This window comes from Chiloscyllium plagiosum, unplaced genomic scaffold, assembly GCF_037043375.1.
Source record: "Chiloscyllium plagiosum isolate Xiang-an unplaced genomic scaffold, Cpla_swu_hap1 HiC_scaffold_14, whole genome shotgun sequence".
NCBI lineage: Eukaryota > Metazoa > Chordata > Chondrichthyes > Orectolobiformes > Hemiscylliidae > Chiloscyllium > Chiloscyllium plagiosum.
In genome coordinates, this window is record NW_028270152.1 from 102,582,220 (window position 1) to 102,605,651 (window position 23,432).

At 46.4% G+C, this 23,432-nt stretch overlaps 7 non-coding genes across 7 annotated transcripts; all 7 read right to left on the reverse strand.

The window, feature by feature from the left end:
• Nucleotides 1–2,035: 2,035 nt before the first annotated feature.
• On the reverse strand, nucleotides 2,036–2,117 carry trnal-aag (transfer RNA leucine (anticodon AAG)). The gene has a single exon. It is a non-coding gene; the product is annotated as a tRNA-Leu (tRNA).
• A 5,771-nt stretch (nucleotides 2,118–7,888) lies between these two features.
• trnal-aag (transfer RNA leucine (anticodon AAG)) lies at nucleotides 7,889–7,970 on the reverse strand. Its single transcript has one exon. It is a non-coding gene; the product is annotated as a tRNA-Leu (tRNA).
• A 2,849-nt stretch (nucleotides 7,971–10,819) lies between these two features.
• On the reverse strand, nucleotides 10,820–10,901 carry trnal-aag (transfer RNA leucine (anticodon AAG)). Its single transcript has one exon. It is a non-coding gene; the product is annotated as a tRNA-Leu (tRNA).
• Nucleotides 10,902–16,681: 5,780 nt separating this feature from the next.
• Nucleotides 16,682–16,763, reverse strand: trnal-aag (transfer RNA leucine (anticodon AAG)). Its single transcript has one exon. It is a non-coding gene; the product is annotated as a tRNA-Leu (tRNA).
• Nucleotides 16,764–19,612: 2,849 nt separating this feature from the next.
• On the reverse strand, nucleotides 19,613–19,694 carry trnal-aag (transfer RNA leucine (anticodon AAG)). The gene has a single exon. It is a non-coding gene; the product is annotated as a tRNA-Leu (tRNA).
• A 1,649-nt stretch (nucleotides 19,695–21,343) lies between these two features.
• trnav-uac (transfer RNA valine (anticodon UAC)) lies at nucleotides 21,344–21,416 on the reverse strand. Its single transcript has one exon. It is a non-coding gene; the product is annotated as a tRNA-Val (tRNA).
• A 1,127-nt stretch (nucleotides 21,417–22,543) lies between these two features.
• trnal-aag (transfer RNA leucine (anticodon AAG)) lies at nucleotides 22,544–22,625 on the reverse strand. Its single transcript has one exon. It is a non-coding gene; the product is annotated as a tRNA-Leu (tRNA).
• Nucleotides 22,626–23,432: the final 807 nt, after the last annotated feature.

A 23,432-nucleotide genomic window follows, 5' to 3' on the forward strand; every position in this document is an offset into this window, starting at 1 on the left:
ACTCCGGAAGAGGTGCTAAGTGCCCTTGAGTGCTTTTTTGTTCTCGATGTGAAGAGCTCTCACGCCTGAGTCACCTTCACACGTCTCTGGTTGCTGAGTGAATCACAAAGAAGGAATTTCACCAGAGCTGCAACTGCCTCACTTCCCCACTCGCCCTCCCAGTTTACATTTTCCTGCTCGTCAGTGATTTAAAAAAAACCAAATGGATGCGATGTCATTCTGTAGCCTCTCTGTCGATTCCTCCGTTTCAGTTCCAATGTGGTTAGATCTCGGGGCGCACCTTAATACTAGCGACGCTATCAAAGCACAGGTCCAGAGGTTCCTCTGAGAGTGTAATTTCTTTCATTGCTGTTGCTGGTTGAATGAGCCACTAACGTGCGAACTGCTCCAAAACATGATTCAGGACCTCTGGTAACAACTCTCGCACGTTAAATAACGACAGACAGCTTCCAAATGATGTCCTTCATAGACGACTTTGGGGGTACATTTGACAGACAGACTTGCTCAGGAATCCGCGGTGCGCTGTGACACCAGCGCATCAGCTTCTTCCCTGTCTTGGAAACGGGCCGACTGCGCAAGGAATGCAAGTGCGGTACTGCTTTTCGTGGAAGGATCAGAAGGCGGTAACTACACTCTCAAACAGAATGGCATATGATCACAATCAGGTTGGAGAAAAACTTTACAATGCTTTGCATAGTAATTAAATGGAGTTGCATTACATTTCACTACGAGAGCAGATTTCTTCAAGTAAATTCGAAGGCAGGTTTGCAGATGGGAAAGCAAGCAAGAAAACTCCGCTCCTGTCCATGTAAAATGCTGCAGTTGAAGAACAAAGCAGTTTCTGCCCAGTTTCGAACTGGCGACCTTTCGCGCGTAAGGCGAACGTGATGACCACTACACTACAGAAACAAGGCGCAGTCGCCACTACTAAGGCTCAGTGGCACCCAGCACTGAAAGTTGAAGCCATTTTACCTTTCACCTTTCTGTTTCCAATCGCTCGTTGTTTAATGGGACTTCTTTAATTTTGGCTATGTGGTGAGCATGGACGAGATACACCGAAGTATCTGTTTCCACGCGGTGTGCGCCAATAACATTGTGTTGCTTACACCGGCTGTAAAGGATTACTTTTTAGCAGAGCTTGCCATCGCAGTCTGTGGCACAATCATTTAGTCTGTTCGACTGCTCACGGGAAAGGTAGCGTTGTAAGACACTGCAGAAACGAACGACTTCCTTACTTTTGCTCCGACTGACCATACTCCGGGAAATTTTCCCAGATTCTCAGTTGAGGATTTTTGCAGCTGGAAGTTACCTCAGAAACCCTGTTAAGTCGTAATGTATTGAGCGAATCGCAAAACAGAAAGCATTTAACACGGAACACAAACAAAACTGGCAAACCAAATGCATTTTCAGACACAGCGAGCATGAATGCAAAATGTGAGACAGGCCGGGGGCATGAGTCATAAAGTAATCTCACAACTAACAACAGGGCAATTCCAAACTGCTCTTTCAAACATACTGGAGCCTGAGTGCACCACCACTTCCCAGAAAATGCTGAAAAGAGAGAAAGAAAGAACACAATAAGAATGGGCCATGAAAAAGTGAATTTCACCAATCACAGACTCGATTAGATTGCCTTTCCCTTCCGATGTCCGCAGGACGGAAATGAAGGAAATGGGAGAAATTCAATAACATGTGACATCGCAATTCATTGGAACGATTTTCCCATTGGCCATAAAACAAAATAACGACGAGTCGTGCCACCGCAGGACTTTGTTTCACAACAGCAATGAAATCACAGTCGCATTCGGTTCCAGTAAACGCTCAACTTGCCTGGGACAGCAGAGCTGTTAGCGATTTTCCACGCGGGAGGCGAACACGATCATGACAGCACAGACATCGGAAAAGTCGGCACTTTCCCACACCACAGTTAATTGCCCGGGAAGCAAACCCAATTTTCTTCGGTTTTAAACAGAAATGCAGCAGGAGTCGAAACAGCATTTTAACAAACTGCGTCGTTGGAAACGATGAGCAGAAATGGCAGCGGTGGGATTCGAACCCACGCCTCTGTCGAGACTGGAGCCTTAATCCAGCGCCTTAGACCGCTCGGCCACACTACCAGCCAGCCGCGCTGCCCCATTTTCTTGCACTTCCAATTGTGCTCCTGCATAACAACCGATGAAAAGCCACGTGAAAAGGGTTCCATGATCCCTCTCCGACTCGCACAACTGCTGGGATGTGCCCGTCTACAATATCAATTTCGCAGCAGATAATGATAGCCCATCAATCCAGACAACTATCAATGGTAAGCTGAGTCTATCTTCTCAGAATCTTTTCAACTACAAATGTATCTGTGAGTGCGTGAGAACATGCGATCGGTTATGATTTGGTCAAATTACCATGAGCTGCTTGACATTACTGCAATTTCGATTCTTGCTTTGCTAAATGATTTCACCCTTTGATCGAAACAGGACAACTTTCACGTTTATACGGAACATGAAACACACCGGACTACAGGGAAAATGCACAAAGCTGAGCAGGCCGTGTTCCACATCATACCGCGCAGCAGAGTTACAGTCACTGTGTCTGTTTTGCAGAATAAGAGTCCCAAAGAATGTTCTCCACCCTAAAACCGGAGGTAGCATTACAATCCGAGAACGACAGATCACATTGTGAGGATGCTCTGACCTCGGAGCCGGTTCGAGATGCCACTTTCCTTGCCTTTTTGCCTTACCCGTGCAATTCGCTGCAGAGATGTTCACACCTGGATATGAGCCACATGGATACCAACTGAGTCGACGAGAAGCGACTCAATAAATTTTGCTAAACTCCACGGTGCTTATTAGAAATGCAGTTTCTGTTCACATCAATCTAAAAGGCAGTTTCTGAACATAGTAACAGAAGTCAAAAGGTAATTAGCTCACCCCACCCCCACTCCGGAAGAGGTGCTAAGTGCCCTTGAGTGCTTTTTTGTTCTCGATGTGAAGAGCTCTCACGCCTGAGTCACCTTCACACGTCTCTGGTTGCTGAGTGAATCACAAAGAAGGAATTTCACCAGAGCTGCAACTGCCTCACTTCCCCACTCGCCCTCCCAGTTTACATTTTCCTGCTCGTCAGTGATTTAAAGAAAACCAAATGGATGCGATGTCATTCTGTAGCCTCTCTGTCGATTCCTCCGTTTCAGTTCCAATGTGGTTAGATCTCGGGGCGCACCTTAATACTAGCGACGCTATCAAAGCACAGGTCCAGAGGTTCCTCTGAGAGTGTAATTTCTTTCATTGCTGTTGCTGGTTGAATGAGCCACTAACGTGCGAACTGCTCCAAAACATGATTCAGGACCTCTGGTAACAACTCTCGCACGTTAAATAACGACAGACAGCTTCCAAATGATGTCCTTCATAGACGACTTTGGGGGTACATTTGACAGACAGACTTGCTCAGGAATCCGCGGTGCGCTGTGACACCAGCGCATCAGCTTCTTCCCTGTCTTGGAAACGGGCCGACTGCGCAAGGAATGCAAGTGCGGTACTGCTTTTCGTGGAAGGATCAGAAGGCGGTAACTACACTCTCAAACAGAATGGCATATGATCACAATCAGGTTGGAGAAAAACTTTACAATGCTTTGCACAGTAATTAAATGGAGTTGCATTACATTTCACTACGAGAGCAGATTTGTTCAAGTAAATTCGAAGGCAGGTTTGCAGATGGGAAAGCAAGCAAGAAAACTCCGCTCCTGTCCATGTAAAATGCTGCAGTTGAAGAACAAAGCAGTTTCTGCCCAGTTTCGAACTGGGGACTATTCGCGCGTAAGGCGAACGTGATGACCACTACACTACAGAAACAAGGCGCAGTCGCCACTACTAAGGCTCAGTGGCACCCAGCACTGAAAGTTGAAGCCATTTTACCTTTCACCTTTCTGTTTCCAATCGCTCGTTGTTTAATGGGACTTCTTTAATTTTGGCTATGTGGTGAGCATGGACGAGATACACCGAAGTATCTGTTTCCACGCGGTGTGCGCCAATAACATTGTGTTGCTTACACCGGCTGTAAAGGATTACTTTTTAGCGGAGCTTGCCGTCGCAGTCTGTGGCACGATCATTTAGTCTGTTCGACTGCTCACGGGAAAGGTAGCGTTGTAAGACACTGCAGAAACGAACGACTTCCTTACTTTTGCTCCGACTGACCATACTCCGGGAAATTTTCCCAGATTCTCAGTTGAGGATTTTTGCAGCTGGAAGTTACCTCAGAAACCCTGTTAAGTCGTAATGTATTGAGCGAATCGCAAAACAGAAAGCATTTAACACGGAACACAAACAAAACTGGCAAACCAAATGCATTTTCAGACACAGCGAGCATTAATGCAAAATGTGAGACAGGCCGGGGGCATGAGTCATAAAGTAATCTCACAACTAACAACAGGGCAATTCCAAACTGCTCTTTCAAACATACTGGAGCCTGAGTGCACCACCACTTCCCAGAAAATGCTGAAAAGAGAGAAAGAAAGAACACAATAAGAATGGGCCATGAAAAAGTGAATTTCACCAATCACAGACTCGATTAGATTGCCTTTCCCTTCCGATGTCCGCAGGACGGAAATGAAGGAAATGGGAGAAATTCAATAACATGTGACATCGCAATTCATTGGAACGATTTTCCCATTGGCCATAAAACAAAATAACGACGAGTCGTGCCACCGCAGGACTTTGTTTCACAACAGCAATGAAATCACAGTCGCATTCGGTTCCAGTAAACGCTCAACTTGCCTGGGACAGCAGAGCTGTTTGCGATTTTCCACGCGGGAGGCGAACACGATCATGACAGCACAGACATCGGAAAAGTCGGCACTTTCCCACACCACAGTTAATTGCCCGGGAAGCAAACCCAATTTTCTTCGGTTTTAAACAGAAATGCAGCAGGAGTCGAAACAGCATTTTAACAAACTGCGTCGTTGGAAACGATGAGCAGAAATGGCAGCGGTGGGATTCGAGCCCACGCCTCTGTCGAGACTGGAGCCTTAATCCAGCGCCTTAGACCGCTCGGCCACACTACCAAACAGCCGCGCTGCCCCATTTTCTTGCACTTCCAATTGTGCTCCTGCATAACAACCGATGAAAAGCCACGTGAAAAGGGTTCCATGATCCCTCTCCGACTCGCACAACTGCTGGGATGTGCCCGTCTACAATATCAATTTCGCAGCAGATAATGATAGCCCATCAATCCAGACAACTATCAATGGTAAGCTGAGTCTATCTTCTCAGAATCTTTTCAACTACAAATGTATCTGTGAGTGCGTGAGAACATGCGATCGGTTATGATTTGGTCAAATTACCATGAGCTGCTTGACATTACTGCAATTTCGATTCTTGCTTTGCTAAATGATTTCACCCTTTGATCGAAACAGGACAACTTTCACGTTTACACGGAACATGAAACACACCGGACTACAGGGAAAATGCACAAAGCTGAGCAGGCCGTGTTCCACATCATACCGCGCAGCAGAGTTACAGTCATTGTGTCTGTTTTGCAGAATAAGAGTCCCAAAGAATGTTCTCCACCCTAAAACCGGAGGTAGCATTACAATCCGAGAACGACAGATCACATTGTGAGGACGCTCTGACCTCGGAGCCGGTTCGAGATGCCACTTTCCTTGCCTTTTTGCCTTACCCGTGCAATTCGCTGCAGAGATGTTCACACCTGGATATGAGCCACATGGATACCAACTGAGTCGACGAGAAGCGACTCAATAAATTTTGCTAAACTCCACGGTGCTTATTAGAAATGCAGTTTCTGTTCACATCAATCTAAAAGGCAGTTTCTGAACATAGTAACAGAAGTCAAAAGGTAATTAGCTCACCCCACCCCCACTCCGGAAGAGGTGCTAAGTGCCCTTGAGTGCTTTTTTGTTTTCGATGTGAAGAGCTCTCACGCCTGAGTCACCTTCACACGTCTCTGGTTGCTGAGTGAATCACAAAGAAGGAATTTCACCAGAGCTGCAACTGCCTCACTTCCCCACTCGCCCTCCCAGTTTACATTTTCCTGCTCGTCAGTGATTTAAAGAAAACCAAATGGATGCGATGTCATTCTGTAGCCTCTCTGTCGATTCCTCCGTTTCAGTTCCAATGTGGTTAGATCTCGGGGCGCACCTTAATACTAGCGACGCTATCAAAGCACAGGTCCAGAGGTTCCTCTGAGAGTGTAATTTCTTTCATTGCTGTTGCTGGTTGAATGAGCCACTAACGTGCGAACTGCTCCAAAACATGATTCAGGACCTCTGGTAACAACTCTCGCACGTTAAATAACGACAGACAGCTTCCAAATGATGTCCTTCATAGACGACTTTGGGGTTACATTTGACAGACAGACTTGCTCAGGAATCCGCGGTGCGCTGTGACACCAGCGCATCAGCTTCTTCCCTGTCTTGGAAACGGGCCGCCTGCGCAAGGAATGCAAGTGCGGTACTGCTTTTCGTGGAAGGATCAGAAGGCGGTAACTACACTCTCAAACAGAATGGCATATGATCACAATCAGGTTGGAGAAAAACTTTACAATGCTTTGCACAGTAATTAAATGGAGTTGCATTACATTTCACTACGAGAGCAGATTTGTTCAAGTAAATTCGAAGGCAGGTTTGCTGATGGGAAAGCAAGCAAGAAAACTCCGCTCCTGTCCATGTAAAATGCTGCAGTTGAAGAACAAAGCAGTCCCTGCCCAGTTTCGAACTGGCGACCTTTCGCGCGTAAGGCGAACGTGATGACCACTACACTACAGAAACAAGGCGCAGTCGCCACTACTAAAGCTCAGTGGCACCCAGCACTGAAAGTTGAAGCCATTTTACCTTTCACCTTTCTGTTTCCAATCGCTCGTTGTTTAATGGGACTTCTTTAATTTTGGCTATGTGGTGAGCATGGACGAGATACACCGAAGTATCTGTTTCCACGCGGTGTGCGCCAATAACATTGTGTTGCTTACACCGGCTGTAAAGGATTACTTTTTAGCGGAGCTTGCCGTCGCAGTCTGTGGCACAATCATTTAGTCTGTTCGACTGCTCACGGGAAAGGTAGCGTTGTAAGACACTGCAGAAACGAACGACTTCCTTACTATTGCTCCGACTGACCATACTCCGGGAAATTTTCCCAGATTCTCAGTTGAGGATTTTTGCAGCTGGAAGTTACCTCAGAAACCCTGTTATTCCGTAATGTATTGAGCGAATCGCAAAACAGAAAGCATTTAACACGGAACACAAACAAAACTGGCAAACCAAATGCATTTTCAGACACAGCGAGCATGAATGCAAAATGTGAGACAGGCCGGGGGCATGAGTCATAAAGTAATCTCACAACTAACAACAGGGCAATTCCAAACTGCTCTTTCAAACATACTGGAGCCTGAGTGCACCACCACTTCCCAGACAATGCTGAAAAGAGAGAAAGAAAGAACACAATAAGAATGGGCCATGAAAAAGTGAATTTCACCAATCACAGACTCGATTAGATTGCCTTTCCCTTCCGATGTCCGCAGGACGGAAATGAAGGAAATGGGAGAAACATGTGACATCGCAATTCATTGGAACGATTTTTCCATTGGCCATAAAACAAAATAACGACGAGTCGTGCCACCGCAGGACTTTGTTTCACAACAGCAATGAAATAACAGTCGCCATTCGGTTCCAGTAAACGCTCAACTTGCCTGGGACAGCAGAGCTGTTTGCGATTTTCCACGCGGGAGGCGAACACGATCATGACAGCACAGACATCGGAAAAGTCGGCACTTTCCCACACCACAGTTAATTGCCCGGGAAGCAAACCCAATTTTCTTCGGTTTTAAACAGAAATGCAGCAGGAGTCGAAACAGCATTTTAACAAACTGCGTCGTTGGAAACGATGAGCAGAAATGGCAGCGGTGGGATTCGAACCCACGCCTCTGTCGAGACTGGAGCCTTAATCCAGCGCCTTAGACCGCTCGGCCACACTACCAGCCGGCCGCGCTGCCCCATTTTCTTGCACTTCCAATTGTGCTCCTGCATAACAACCGATGCAAAGCCACGTGAAAAGGGTTCCATGATCCCTCTCCGACTCGCACAACTGCTGGGATGTGCCCGTCTACAATATCAATTTCGCAGCAGATAATGATAGCCCATCAATCCAGACAACTATCAATGGTAAGCTGAGTCTATCTTCTCAGAATCTTTTCAACTACAAATGTATCTGTGAGTGCGTGAGAACATGCGATCGGTTATGATTTGGTCAAATTACCATGAGCTGCTTGACATTACTGCAATTTCGATTCTTGCTTTGCGAAATGATTTCACCCTTTGATCGAAACAGGACAACTTTCACGTTTACACGGAACATGAAACACACCGGACTACAGGGAAAATGCACAAAGCTGAGCAGGCCGTGTTCCACATCATACCGCGCAGCAGAGTTACAGTCACTGTGTCTGTTTTGCAGAATAAGAGTCCCAAAGAATGTTCTCCACCCTAAAACCGGAGGTAGCATTACAATCCGAGAACGACAGATCACATTGTGAGGATGCTCTGACCTCGGAGCCGGTTCGAGATGCCACTTTCCTTGCCTTTTTGCCTTACCCGTGCAATTCGCTGCAGAGATGTTCACACCTGGATATGAGCCACATGGATACCAACTGAGTCGACGAGAAGCGACTCAATAAATTTTGCTAAACTCCACGGTGCTTATTAGAAATGCAGTTTCTGTTCACATCAATCTAAAAGGCAGTTTCTGAACATAGTAACAGAAGTCAAAAGGTAATTAGCTCACCCCACCCCCACTCCGGAAGAGGTGCTAAGTGCCCTTGAGTGCTTTTTTGTTCTCGATGTGAAGAGCTCTCACGCCTGAGTCACCTTCACACGTCTCTGGTTGCTGAGTGAATCACAAAGAAGGAATTTCACCAGAGCTGCAACTGCCTCACTTCCCCACTCGCCCTCCCAGTTTACATTTTCCTTCTCGTCAGTGATTTATTGAAAACCAAATGGATGCGATGTCATTCTGTAGCCTCTCTGTCGATTCCTCCGTTTCAGTTCCAATGTGGTTAGATCTCGGGGCGCACCTTAATACTAGCGACGCTATCAAAGCACAGGTCCAGAGGTTCCTCTGAGAGTGTAATTTCTTTCATTGCTGTTGCTGGTTGAATGAGCCACTAACGTGCGAACTGCTCCAAAACATGATTCAGGACCTCTGGTAACAACTCTCGCACGTTAAATAACGACAGACAGCTTCCAAATGATGTCCTTCATAGACGACTTTGGGGGTACATTTGACAGACAGACTTGCTCAGGAATCCGCGGTGCGCTGTGACACCAGCGCATCAGCTTCTTCCCTGTCTTGGAAACGGGCCGCCTGCGCAAGGAATGCAAGTGCGGTACTGCTTTTCGTGGAAGGATCAGAAGGCGGTAACTACACTCTCAAACAGAATGGCATATGATCACAATCAGGTTGGAGAAAAACTTTACAATGCTTTGCACAGTAATTAAATGGAGTTGCATTACATTTCACTACGAGAGCAGATTTGTTCAAGTAAATTCGAAGGCAGGTTTGCAGATGGGAAAGCAAGCAAGAAAACTCCGCTCCTGTCCATGTAAAATGCTGCAGTTGAAGAACAAAGCAGTTTCTGCCCAGTTTCGAACTGGGGACGTTTCGCGCGTAAGGCGAACGTGATGACCACTACACTACAGAAACAAGGCGCAGTCGCCACTGCTAATGCTCAGTGGCACCCAGCACTGAAAGTTGAAGCCATTTTACCTTTCACCTTTCTGTTTCCAATCGCTCGTTGTTTAATGGGACTTCTTTAATTTTGGCTATGTGGTGAGCATGGACGAGATACACCGAAGTATCTGTTTCCACGCGGTGTGCGCCAATAACATTGTGTTGCTTACACCGGCTGTAAAGGATTACTTTTTAGCGGAGCTTGCCGTCGCAGTCTGTGGCACAATCATTTAGTCTGTTCGACTGCTCACGGGAAAGGTAGCGTTGTAAGACACTGCAGAAACGAACGACTTCCTTACTTTTGCTCCGACTGACCATACTCCGGGAAATTTTCCCAGATTCTCAGTTGAGGATTTTTGCAGCTGGAAGTTACCTCAGAAACCCTGTTAAGTCGTAATGTATTGAGCGAATCGCAAAACAGAAAGCATTTAACACGGAACACAAACAAAACTGGCAAACCAAATGCATTTTCAGACACAGCGAGCATGAATGCAAAATGTGAGACAGGCCGGGGGCATGAGTCATAAAGTAATCTCACAACTAACAACAGGGCAATTCCAAACTGCTCTTTCAAACATACTGGAGCCTGAGTGCACCACCACTTCCCAGACAATGCTGAAAAGAGAGAAAGAAAGAACACAATAAGAATGGGCCATGAAAAAGTGAATTTCACCAATCACAGACTCGATTAGATTGCCTTTCCCTTCCGATGTCCGCAGGACGGAAATGAAGGAAATGGGAGAAATTCAATAACATGTGACATCGCAATTCATTGGAACGATTTTCCCATTGGCCATAAAACAAAATAACGACGAGTCGTGCCACCGCAGGACTTTGTTTCACAACAGCAATGAAATCACAGTCGCCATTCGGTTCCAGTAAACGCTCAACTTGCCTGGGACAGCAGAGCTGTTTGCGATTTTCCACGCGGGAGGCGAACACGATCATGACAGCACAGACATCGGAAAAGTCGGCACTTTCCCACACCACAGTTAATTGCCCAGGAAGCAAACCCAATTTTCTTCGGTTTTAAACAGAAATGCAGCAGGAGTCGAAACAGCATTTTAACAAACTGCGTCGTTGGAAACGATGAGCAGAAATGGCAGCGGTGGGATTCGAACCCACGCCTCTGTCGAGACTGGAGCCTTAATCCAGCGCCTTAGACCGCTCGGCCACACTACCAGCCAGCCGCGCTGCCCCATTTTCTTGCACTTCCAATTGTGCTCCTGCATAACAACCGATGAAAAGCCACGTGAAAAGGGTTCCATGATCCCTCTCCGACTCGCACAACTGCTGGGATGTGCCCGTCTACAATATCAATTTCGCAGCAGATAATGATAGCCCATCAATCCAGACAACTATCAATGGTAAGCTGAGTCTATCTTCTCAGAATCTTTTCAACTACAAATGTATCTGTGAGTGCATGAGAACATGCGATCGGTTATGATTTGGTCAAATTACCATGAGCTGCTTGACATTACTGCAATTTCGATTCTTGCTTTGCTAAATGATTTCACCCTTTGATCGAAACAGGACAACTTTCACGTTTACACGGAACATGAAACACACCGGACTACAGGGAAAATGCACAAAGCTGAGCAGGCCGTGTTCCACATCATACCGCGCAGCAGAGTTACAGTCACTGTGTCTGTTTTGCAGAATAAGAGTCCCAAAGAATGTTCTCCACCCTAAAACCGGAGGTAGCATTACAATCCGAGAACGACAGATCACATTGTGAGGATGCTCTGACCTCGGAGCCGGTTCGAGATGCCACTTTCCTTGCCTTTTTGCCTTACCCGTGCAATTCGCTGCAGAGATGTTCACACCTGGATATGAGCCACATGGATACCAACTGAGTCGACGAGAAGCGACTCAATAAATTTTGCTAAACTCCACGGTGCTTATTAGAAATGCAGTTTCTGTTCACATCAATCTAAAAGGCAGTTTCTGAACATAGTAACAGAAGTCAAAAGGTAATTAGCTCACCCCACCCCCACTCCGGAAGAGGTGCTAAGTGCCCTTGAGTGCTTTTTTGTTCTCGATGTGAAGAGCTCTCACGCCTGAGTCACCTTCACACGTCTCTGGTTGCTGAGTGAATCACAAAGAAGGAATTTCACCAGAGCTGCAACTGCCTCACTTCCCCACTCGCCCTCCCAGTTTACATTTTCCTGCTCGTCAGTGATTTAAAGAAAACCAAATGGATGCGATGTCATTCTGTAGCCTCTCTGTCGATTCCTCCGTTTCAGTTCCAATGTGGTTAGATCTCGGGGCGCACCTTAATACTAGCGACGCTATCAAAGCACAGGTCCAGAGGTGCCTCTGAGAGTGTAATTTCTTTCATTGCTGTTGCTGGTTGAATGAGCCACTAACGTGCGAACTGCTCCAAAACATGATTCAGGACCTCTGGTAACAACTCTCGCACGTTAAATAACGACAGACAGCTTCCAAATGATGTCCTTCATAGACGACTTTGGGGGTACATTTGACAGACAGACTTGCTCAGGAATCCGCGGTGCGCTGTGACACCAGCGCATCAGCTTCTTCCCTGTCTTGGAAACGGGCCGCCTGCGCAAGGAATGCAAGTGCGGTACTGCTTTTCGTGGAAGGATCAGAAGGCGGTAACTACACTCTCAAACAGAATGGCATATGATCACAATCAGGTTGGAGAAAAACTTTACAATGCTTTGCACAGTAATTAAATGGAGTTGCATTACATTTCACTACGAGAGCAGATTTGTTCAAGTAAATTCGAAGGCAGGTTTGCAGATGGGAAAGCAAGCAAGAAAACTCCGCTCCTGTCCATGTAAAATGCTGCAGTTGAAGAACAAAGCAGTTTCTGCCCAGTTTCGAACTGGCGACCTTTCGCGCGTAAGGCGAACGTGATGACCACTACACTACAGAAACAAGGCGCAGTCGCCACTACTAAGGCTCAGTGGCACCCAGCACTGAAAGTTGAAGCCATTTTACCTTTCACCTTTCTGTTTCCAATCGCTCGTTGTTTAATGGGACTTCTTTAATTTTGGCTATGTGGTGAGCATGGACGAGATACACCGAAGTATCTGTTTACACGCGGTGTGCGCCAATAACATTGTGTTGCTTACACCGGCTGTAAAGGATTACTTTTTAGCGGAGCTTGCCGTCGCAGTCTGTGGCACAATCATTTAGTCTGTTCGACTGCTCACGGGAAAGGTAGCGTTGTAAGACACTGCAGAAACGAACGACTTCCTTACTTTTGCTCCGACTGACCATACTCCGGGAAATTTTCCCAGATTCTCAGTTGAGGATTTTTGCAGCTGGAAGTTACCTCAGAAACCCTGTTAAGTCGTAATGTATTGAGCGAATCGCAAAACAGAAAGCATTTAACACGGAACACAAACAAAACTGGCAAACCAAATGCATTTTCAGACACAGCGAGCATGAATGCAAAATGTGAGACAGGCCGGGGGCATGAGTCATAAAGTAATCTCACAACTAACAACAGGGCAATTCCAAACTGCTCTTTCAAACATACTAGAGCCTGAGTGCACCACCACTTCCCAGACAATGCTGAAAAGAGAGAAAGAAAGAACACAATAAGAATGGGCCATGAAAAAGTGAATTTCACCAATCACAGACTCGATTAGATTGCCTTTCCCTTCCGATGTCCGCAGGACGGAAATGAAGGAAATGGGAGAAATTCAATAACATGTGACATCGCAATTCATTGGAACGATTTTCCCATTGGCCATAAAACAAAATAACGACGAGTCGTGCCACCGCAGGACTTTGTTTCACAACAGCAATGAAATAACAGTCGCCATTCAGTTCCAGTAAACGCTCAACTTGCCTGGGACAGCAGAGTTGTTTGCGATTTTCCACGCGGGAGGCGAACACGATCATGACAGCACAGACATCGGAAAAGTCGGCACTTTCCCACACCACAGTTAATTGCCCAGGAAGCAAACCCAATTTTCTTCGGTTTTAAACAGAAATGCAGCAGGAGTCGAAACAGCATTTTAACAAACTGCGTCGTTGGAAACGATCAGCAGAAATGGCAGCGGTGGGATTCGAACCCACGCCGCTGTTGAGACTGGAGCCTTAATCCAGCGCCTTAGACCGCTCGGCCACACTACCAGCCAGCCGCGCTGCCCCATTTTCTTGCACTTCCAATTGTGCTCCTGCATAACAACCGATGCAAAGCCACGTGAAAAGGGTTCCATGATCCCTCTCCGACTCGCACAACTGCTGGGATGTGCCCGTCTACAATATCAATTTCGCAGCAGATAATGATAGCCCATCAATCCAGACAACTATCAATGGTAAGCTGAGTCTATCTTCTCAGAATCTTTTCAACTACAAATGTATCTGTGAGTGCGTGAGAACATGCGATCGGTTATGATTTGGTCAAATTACCATGAGCTGCTTGACATTACTGCAATTTCGATTCTTGCTTTGCGAAATGATTTCACCCTTTGATCGAAACAGGACAACTTTCACGTTTACACGGAACATGAAACACACCGGACTACAGGGAAAATGCACAAAGCTGAGCAGGCCGTGTTCCACATCATACCGCGCAGCAGAGTTACAGTCACTGTGTCTGATTTGCAGAATAAGAGTCCCAAAGAATGTTCTCCACCCTAAAACCGGAGGTAGCATTACAATCCGAGAACGACAGATCACATTGTGAGGATGCTCTGACCTCGGAGCCGGTTCGAGATGCCACTTTCCTTGCCTTTTTGCCTTACCCGTGCAATTCGCTGCAGAGATGTTCACACCTGGATATGAGCCACATGGATACCAACTGAGTCGACGAGAAGCGACTCAATAAATTTTGCTAAACTCCACGGTGCTTATTAGAAATGCAGTTTCTGTTCACATCAATCTAAAAGGCAGTTTCTGAACATAGTAACAGAAGTCAAAAGGTAATTAGCTCACCCCACCCCCACTCCGGAAGAGGTGCTAAGTGCCCTTGAGTGCTTTTTTGTTCTCGATGTGAAGAGCTCTCACGCCTGAGTCACCTTCACACGTCTCTGGTTGCTGAGTGAATCACAAAGAAGGAATTTCACCAGAGCTGCAACTGCCTCACTTCCCCACTCGCCCTCCCAGTTTACATTTTCCTGCTCGTCAGTGATTTAAAGAAAACCAAATGGATGCGATGTCATTCTGTAGCCTCTCTGTCGATTCCTCCGTTTCAGTTCCAATGTGGTTAGATCTCGGGGCGCACCTTAATACTAGCGACGCTATCAAAGCACAGGTCCAGAGGTTCCTCTGAGAGTGTAATTTCTTTCATTGCTGTTGCTGGTTGAATGAGCCACTAACGTGCGAACTGCTCCAAAACATGATTCAGGACCTCTGGTAACAACTCTCGCACGTTAAATAACGACAGACAGCTTCCAAATGATGTCCTTCATAGACGACTTTGGGGGTACATTTGACAGACAGACTTGCTCAGGAATCCGCGGTGCGCTGTGACACCAGCGCATCAGCTTCTTCCCTGTCTTGGAAACGGGCCGCCTGCGCAAGGAATGCAAGTGCGGTACTGCTTTTCGTGGAAGGATCAGAAGGCGGTAACTACACTCTCAAACAGAATGGCATATGATCACAATCAGGTTGGAGAAAAACTTTACAATGCTTTGCACAGTAATTAAATGGAGTTGCATTACATTTCACTACGAGAGCAGATTTGTTCAAGTAAATTCGAAGGCAGGTTTGCAGATGGGAAAGCAAGCAAGAAAACTCCGCTCCTGTCCATGTAAAATGCTGCAGTTGAAGAACAAAGCAGTTTCTGCCCAGTTTCGAACTGGGGACGTTTCGCGCGTAAGGCGAACGTGATGACCACTACACTACAGAAACAAGGCGCAGTCGCCACTGCTAAGGCTCAGTGGCACCCAGCACTGAAAGTTGAAGCCATTTTACCTTTCACCTTTCTGTTTCCAATCGCTCGTTGTTTAATGGGACTTCTTTAATTTTGGCTATGTGGTGAGCATGGACGAGATACACCGAAGTATCTGTTTCCACGCGGTGTGCGCCAATAACATTGTGTTGCTTACACCGGCTGTAAAGGATTACTTTTTAGCGGAGCTTGCCGTCGCAGTCTGTGGCACAATCATTTAGTCTGTTCGACTGCTCACGGGAAAGGTAGCGTTGTAAGACACTGCAGAAACGAACGACTTCCTTACTTTTGCTCCGACTGACCATACTCCGGGAAATTTTCCCAGATTCTCAGTTGAGGATTTTTGCAGCTGGAAGTTACCTCAGAAACCCTGTTAATTCGTAATGTATTGAGCGAATCGCAAAACAGAAAGCATTTAACACGGAACACAAACAAAACTGGCAAACCAAATGCATTTTCAGACACAGCGAGCATGAATGCAAAATGTGAGACAGGCCGGGGGCATGAGTCATAAAGTAATCTCACAACTAACAACAGGGCAATTCCAAACTGCTCTTTCAAACATACTGGAGCCTGAGTGCACCACCACTTCCCAGACAATGCTGAAAAGAGAGAAAGAAAGAACACAATAAGAATGGGCCATGAAAAAGTGAATTTCACCAATCACAGACTCGATTAGATTGCCTTTCCCTTCCGATGTCCGCAGGACGGAAATGAAGGAAATGGGAGAAATTCAATAACATGTGACATCGCAATTCATTGGAACGATTTTCCCATTGGCCATAAAACAAAATAACGACGAGTCGTGCCACCGCAGGACTTTGTTTCACAACAGCAATGAAATCACAGTCGCCATTCGGTTCCAGTAAACGCTCAACTTGCCTGGGACAGCAGAGCTGTTTGCGATTTTCCACGCGGGAGGCGAACACGATCATGACAGCACAGACATCGGAAAAGTCGGCACTTTCCCACACCACAGTTAATTGCCCAGGAAGCAAACCCAATTTTCTTCGGTTTTAAACAGAAATGCAGCAGGAGTCGAAACAGCATTTTAACAAACTGCGTCGTTGGAAACGATCAGCATAAATGGCAGCGGTGGGATTCGAACCCACGCCTCTGTCGAGACTGGAGCCTTAATCCAGCGCCTTAGACCGCTCGGCCACACTACCAGCCAGCCGCGCTGCCCCATTTTCTTGCACTTCCAATTGTGCTCCTGCATAACAACCGATGCAAAGCCACGTGAAAAGGGTTCCATGATCCCTCTCCGACTCGCACAACTGCTGGGATGTGCCCGTCTACAATATCAATTTCGCAGCAGATAATGATAGCCCATCAATCCAGACAACTATCAATGGTAAGCTGAGTCTATCTTCTCAGAATCTTTTCAACTACAAATGTATCTGTGAGTGCGTGAGAACATGCGATCGGTTATGATTTGGTCAAATTACCATGAGCTGCTTGACATTACTGCAATTTCGATTCTTGCTTTGCTAAATGATTTCACCCTTTGATCGAAACAGGACAACTTTCACGTTTACACGGAACATGAAACACACCGGACTACAGGGAAAATGCACAAAGCTGAGCAGGCCGTGTTCCACATCATACCGCGCAGCAGAGTTACAGTCACTGTGTCTGTTTTGCAGAATAAGAGTCCCAAAGAATGTTCTCCACCCTAAAACCGGAGGTAGCATTACAATCCGAGAACGACAGATCACATTGTGAGGATGCTCTGACCTCGGAGCCGGTTCGAGATGCCACTTTCCTTGCCTTTTTGCCTTATACGTGCAATTCGCTGCAGAGATGTTCACACCTGGATATGAGCCACATGGATACCAACTGAGTCGACGAGAAGCGACTCAATAAATTTTGCTAAACTCCACGGTGCTTATTAGAAATGCAGTTTCTGTTCACATCAATCTAAAAGGCAGTTTCTGAACATAGTAACAGAAGTCAAAAGGTAATTAGCTCACCCCACCCCCACTCCGGAAGAGGTGCTAAGTGCCCTTGAGTGCTTTTTTGTTCTCGATGTGAAGAGCTCTCACGCCTGAGTCACCTTCACACGTCTCTGGTTGCTGAGTGAATCACAAAGAAGGAATTTCACCAGAGCTGCAACTGCCTCACTTCCCCACTCGCCCTCCCAGTTTACATTTTCCTGCTCGTCAGTGATTTAAAGAAAACCAAATGGATGCGATGTCATTCTGTAGCCTCTCTGTCGATTCCTCCGTTTCAGTTCCAATGTGGTTAGATCTCGGGGCGCACCTTAATACTAGCGACGCTATCAAAGCACAGGTCCAGAGGTTCCTCTGAGAGTGTAATTTCTTTCATTGCTGTTGCTGGTTGAATGAGCCACTAACGTGCGAACTGCTCCAAAACATGATTCAGGACCTCTGGTAACAACTCTCGCACGTTAAATAACGACAGACAGCTTCCAAATGATGTCCTTCATAGACGACTTTGGGGGTACATTTGACAGACAGACTTGCTCAGGAATCCGCGGTGCGCTGTGACACCAGTGCATCAGCTTCTTCCCTGTCTTGGAAACGGGCCGCCTGCGCAAGGAATGCAAGTGCGGTACTGCTTTTCGTGGAAGGATCAGAAGGCGGTAACTACACTCTCAAACAGAATGGCATATGATCACAATCACGTTGGAGAAAAACTTTACAATGCTTTGCACAGTAATTAAATGGAGTTGCATTACATTTCACTACGAGAGCAGATTTGTTCAAGTAAATTCGAAGGCAGGTTTGCAGATGGGAAAGCAAGCAAGAAAACTCCGCTCCTGTCCATGTAAAATGCTGCAGTTGAAGAACAAAGCAGTTTCTGCCCAGTTTCGAACTGGGGACGTTTCGCGCGTAAGGCGAACGTGATGACCACTACACTACAGAAACAAGGCGCAGTCGCCACTGCTAAGGCTCAGTGGCACCCAGCACTGAAAGTTGAAGCCATTTTACCTTTCACCTTTCTGTTTCCAATCGCTCGTTGTTTAATGGGACTTCTTTAATTTTGGCTATGTGGTGAGCATGGACGAGATACACCGAAGTATCTGTTTCCACGCGGTGTGCGCCAATAACATTGTGTTGCTTACACCGGCTGTAAAGGATTACTTTTTAGCGGAGCTTGCCGTCGCAGTCTGTGGCACAATCATTTAGTCTGTTCGACTGCTCACGGGAAAGGTAGCGTTGTAAGACACTGCAGAAACGAACGACTTCCTTACTTTTGCTCCGACTGACCATACTCCGGGAAATTTTCCCAGATTCTCAGTTGAGGATTTTTGCAGCTGGAAGTTACCTCAGAAACCCTGTTAATTCGTAATGTATTGAGCGAATCGCAAAACAGAAAGCATTTAACACGGAACACAAACAAAACTGGCAAACCAAATGCATTTTCAGACACAGCGAGCATGAATGCAAAATGTGAGACAGGCCGGGGGCATGAGTCATAAAGTAATCTCACAACTAACAACAGGGCAATTCCAAACTGCTCTTTCAAACATACTGGAGCCTGAGTGCACCACCACTTCCCAGACAATGCTGAAAAGAGAGAAAGAAAGAACACAATAAGAATGGGCCATGAAAAAGTGAATTTCACCAATCACAGACTCGATTAGATTGCCTTTCCCTTCCGATGTCCGCAGGACGGAAATGAAGGAAATGGGAGAAATTCAATAACATGTGACATCGCAATTCATTGGAACGATTTTCCCATTGGCCATAAAACAAAATAACGACGAGTCGTGCCACCGCAGGACTTTGTTTCACAACAGCAATGAAATCACAGTCGCCATTCGGTTCCAGTAAACGCTCAACTTGCCTGGGACAGCAGAGCTGTTTGCGATTTTCCACGCGGGAGGCGAACACGATCATGACAGCACAGACATCGGAAAAGTCGGCACTTTCCCACACCACAGTTAATTGCCCAGGAAGCAAACCCAATTTTCTTCGGTTTTAAACAGAAATGCAGCAGGAGTCGAAACAGCATTTTAACAAACTGCGTCGTTGGAAACGATGAGCAGAAATGGCAGCGGTGGGATTCGAACCCACGCCTCTGTCGAGACTGGAGCCTTAATCCAGCGCCTTAGACCGCTCGGCCACACTACCAGCCGGCCGCGCTGCCCCATTTTCTTGCACTTCCAATTGTGCTCCTGCATAACAACCGATGCAAAGCCACGTGAAAAGGGTTCCATGATCCCTCTCCGACTCGCACAACTGCTGGGATGTGCCCGTCTACAATATCAATTTCGCAGCAGATAATGATAGCCCATCAATCCAGACAACTATCAATGGTAAGCTGAGTCTATCTTCTCAGAATCTTTTCAACTACAAATGTATCTGTGAGTGCGTGAGAACATGCGATCGGTTATGATTTGGTCAAATTACCATGAGCTGCTTGACATTACTGCAATTTCGATTCTTGCTTTGCTAAATGATTTCACCCTTTGATCGAAACAGGACAACTTTCACGTTTACACGGAACATGAAACACACCGGACTACAGGGAAAATGCACAAAGCTGAGCAGGCCGTGTTCCACATCATACCGCGCAGCAGAGTTACAGTCACTGTGTCTGTTTTGCAGAATAAGAGTCCCAAAGAATGTTCTCCACCCTAAAACCGGAGGTAGCATTACAATCCGAGAACGACAGATCACATTGTGAGGATGCTCTGACCTCGGAGCCGGTTCGAGATGCCACTTTCCTTGCCTTTTTGCCTTACCCGTGCAATTCGCTGCAGAGATGTTCACACCTGGATATGAGCCACATGGATACCAACTGAGTCGACGAGAAGCGACTCAATAAATTTTGCTAAACTCCACGGTGCATATTAGAAATGCAGTTTCTGTTCACATCAATCTAAAAGGCAGTTTCTGAACATAGTAACAGAAGTCAAAAGGTAATTAGCTCACCCCACCCCCACTCCGGAAGAGGTGCTAAGTGCCCTTGAGTGCTTTTTTGTTCTCGATGTGAAGAGCTCTCACGCCTGAGTCACCTTCACACGTCTCTGGTTGCTGAGTGAATCACAAAGAAGGAATTTCACCAGAGCTGCAACTGCCTCACTTCCCCACTCGCCCTCCCAGTATACATTTTCCTGCTCGTCAGTGATTTAAAGAAAACCAAATGGATGCGATGTCATTCTGTAGCCTCTCTGTCGATTCCTCCGTTTCAGTTCCAATGTGGTTAGATCTCGGGGCGCACCTTAATACTAGCGACGCTATCAAAGCACAGGTCCAGAGGTTCCTCTGAGAGTGTAATTTCTTTCATTGCTGTTGCTGGTTGAATGAGCCACTAACGTGCGAACTGCTCCAAAACATGATTCAGGACCTCTGGTAACAACTCTCGCACGTTAAATAACGACAGACAGCTTCCAAATGATGTCCTTCATAGACGACCTTGGGGGTACATTTGACAGACAGACTTGTTCAGGAATCCGCGGTGCGCTGTGACACCAGCGCATCAGCTTCTTCCCTGTCTTGGAAACGGGCCGCCTGCGCAAGGAATGCAAGTGCGGTACTGCTTTTCGTGGAAGGATCAGAAGGCGGTAACTACACTCTCAAACAGAATGGCAAATGATCACAATCAGGTTGGAGAAAAACTTTACAATGCTTTGCACAGTAATTAAATGGAGTTGCATTACATTTCACTACGAGAGCAGATTTGTTCAAGTAAATTCGAAGGCAGGTTTGCAGATGGGAAAGCAAGCAAGAAAACTCCGCTCCTGTCCATGTAAAATGCTGCAGTTGAAGAACAAAGCAGTTTCTGCCCAGTTTCGAACTGGGGACCTTTCGCGCGTAAGGCGAACGTGATGACCACTACACTACAGAAACAAGGCGCAGTCGCCACTACTGAGGCCCAGTGGCACCCAGCACTGAAAGTTTTAGCCATTTTACCTTTCACCTTTCTGTTTCCAATCGCTCGTTGTTTAATGGGACTTCTTTAATTTTGGCTATGTGGTGAGCATGGACGAGATACACCGAAGTATCTGTTTCCACGCGGTGTGCGCCAATAACATTGTGTTGCTTACACCGGCTGTAAAGGATTACTTTTTAGCGGAGCTTGCCGTCGCAGTCTGTGGCACAATCATTTAGTCTGTTCGACTGCTCACGGGAAAGGTAGCGTTGTAAGACACTGCAGAAACGAACGACTTCCTTACTTTTGCTCCGACTGACCATACTCCGGGAAATTTTCCCAGATTCTCAGTTGAGGATTTTTGCAGCTGGAAGTTACCTCAGAAACCCTGTTATTCCGTAATGTATTGAGCGAATCGCAAAACAGAAAGCATTTAACACGGAACACAAACAAAACTGGCAAACCAAATGCATTTTCAGACACAGCGAGCATGAATGCAAAATGTGAGACAGGCCGGGGGCATGAGTCATAAAGTAATCTCACAACTAACAACAGGGCAATTCCAAACTGCTCTTTCAAACATACTGGAGCCTGAGTGCACCACCACTTCCCAGACAATGCTGAAAAGAGAGAAAGAAAGAACACAATAAGAATGGGCCATGAAAAAGTGAATTTCACCAATCACAGACTCGATTAGATTGCCTTTCCCTTCCGATGTCCGCAGGACGGAAATGAAGGAAATGGGAGAAATTCAATAACATGTGACATCGCAATTCATTGGAACGATTTTCCCATTGGCCATAAAACAAAATAACGACGAGTCGTGCCACCGCAGTACATAGTTTCACAACAGCAATAAAATCACAGTCGCCATTCGGTTCCAGTAAACGCTCAACTTGCCTGGGACAGCAGAGCTGTTTGCGATTTTCCACGCGGGAGGCGAACACGATCATGACAGCACAGACATCGGAAAAGTCGGCACTTTCCCACACCACAGTTAATTGCCCAGGAAGCAAACCCAATTTTCTTCGGTTTTAAACAGAAATGCAGCAGGAGTCGAAACAGCATTTTAACAAACTGCGTCGTTGGAAACGATCAGCATAAATGGCAGCGGTGGGATTCGAACCCACGCCTCTGTCGAGACTGGAGCCTTAATCCAGCGCCTTAGACCGCTCGGCCACACTACCAGCCAGCCGCGCTGCCCCATTTTCTTGCACTTCCAATTGTGCTCCTGCATAACAACCGATGCAAAGCCACGTGAAAAGGGTTCCATGATCCCTCTCCGACTCGCACAACTGCTGGGATGTGCCCGTCTACAATATCAATTTCGCAGCAGATAATGATAGCCCATCAATCCAGACAACTATCAATGGTAAGCTGAGTCTATCTTCTCAGAATCTTTTCAACTACAAATGTATCTGTGAGTGCGTGAGAACATGCGATCGGTTATGATTTGGTCAAATTACCATGAGCTGCTTGACATTACTGCAATTTCGATTCTTGCTTTGCTAAATGATTTCACCCTTTGATCGAAACAGGACAACTTTCACGTTTACACGGAACATGAAACACACCGGACTACAGGGAAAATGCACAAAGCTGAGCAGGCCGTGTTCCACATCATACCGCGCAGCAGAGTTACAGTCACTGTGTCTGTTTTGCAGAATAAGAGTCCCAAAGAATGTTCTCCACCCTAAAACCGGAGGTAGCATTACAATCCGAGAACGACAGATCACATTGTGAGGATGCTCTGACCTCGGAGCCGGTTCGAGATGCCACTTTCCTTGCCTTTTTGCCTTATACGTGCAATTCGCTGCAGAGATGTTCACACCTGGATATGAGCCACATGGATACCAACTGAGTCGACGAGAAGCGACTCAATAAATTTTGCTAAACTCCACGGTGCTTATTAGAAATGCAGTTTCTGTTCACATCAATCTAAAAGGCAGTTTCTGAACATAGTAACAGAAGTCAAAAGGTAATTAGCTCACAAC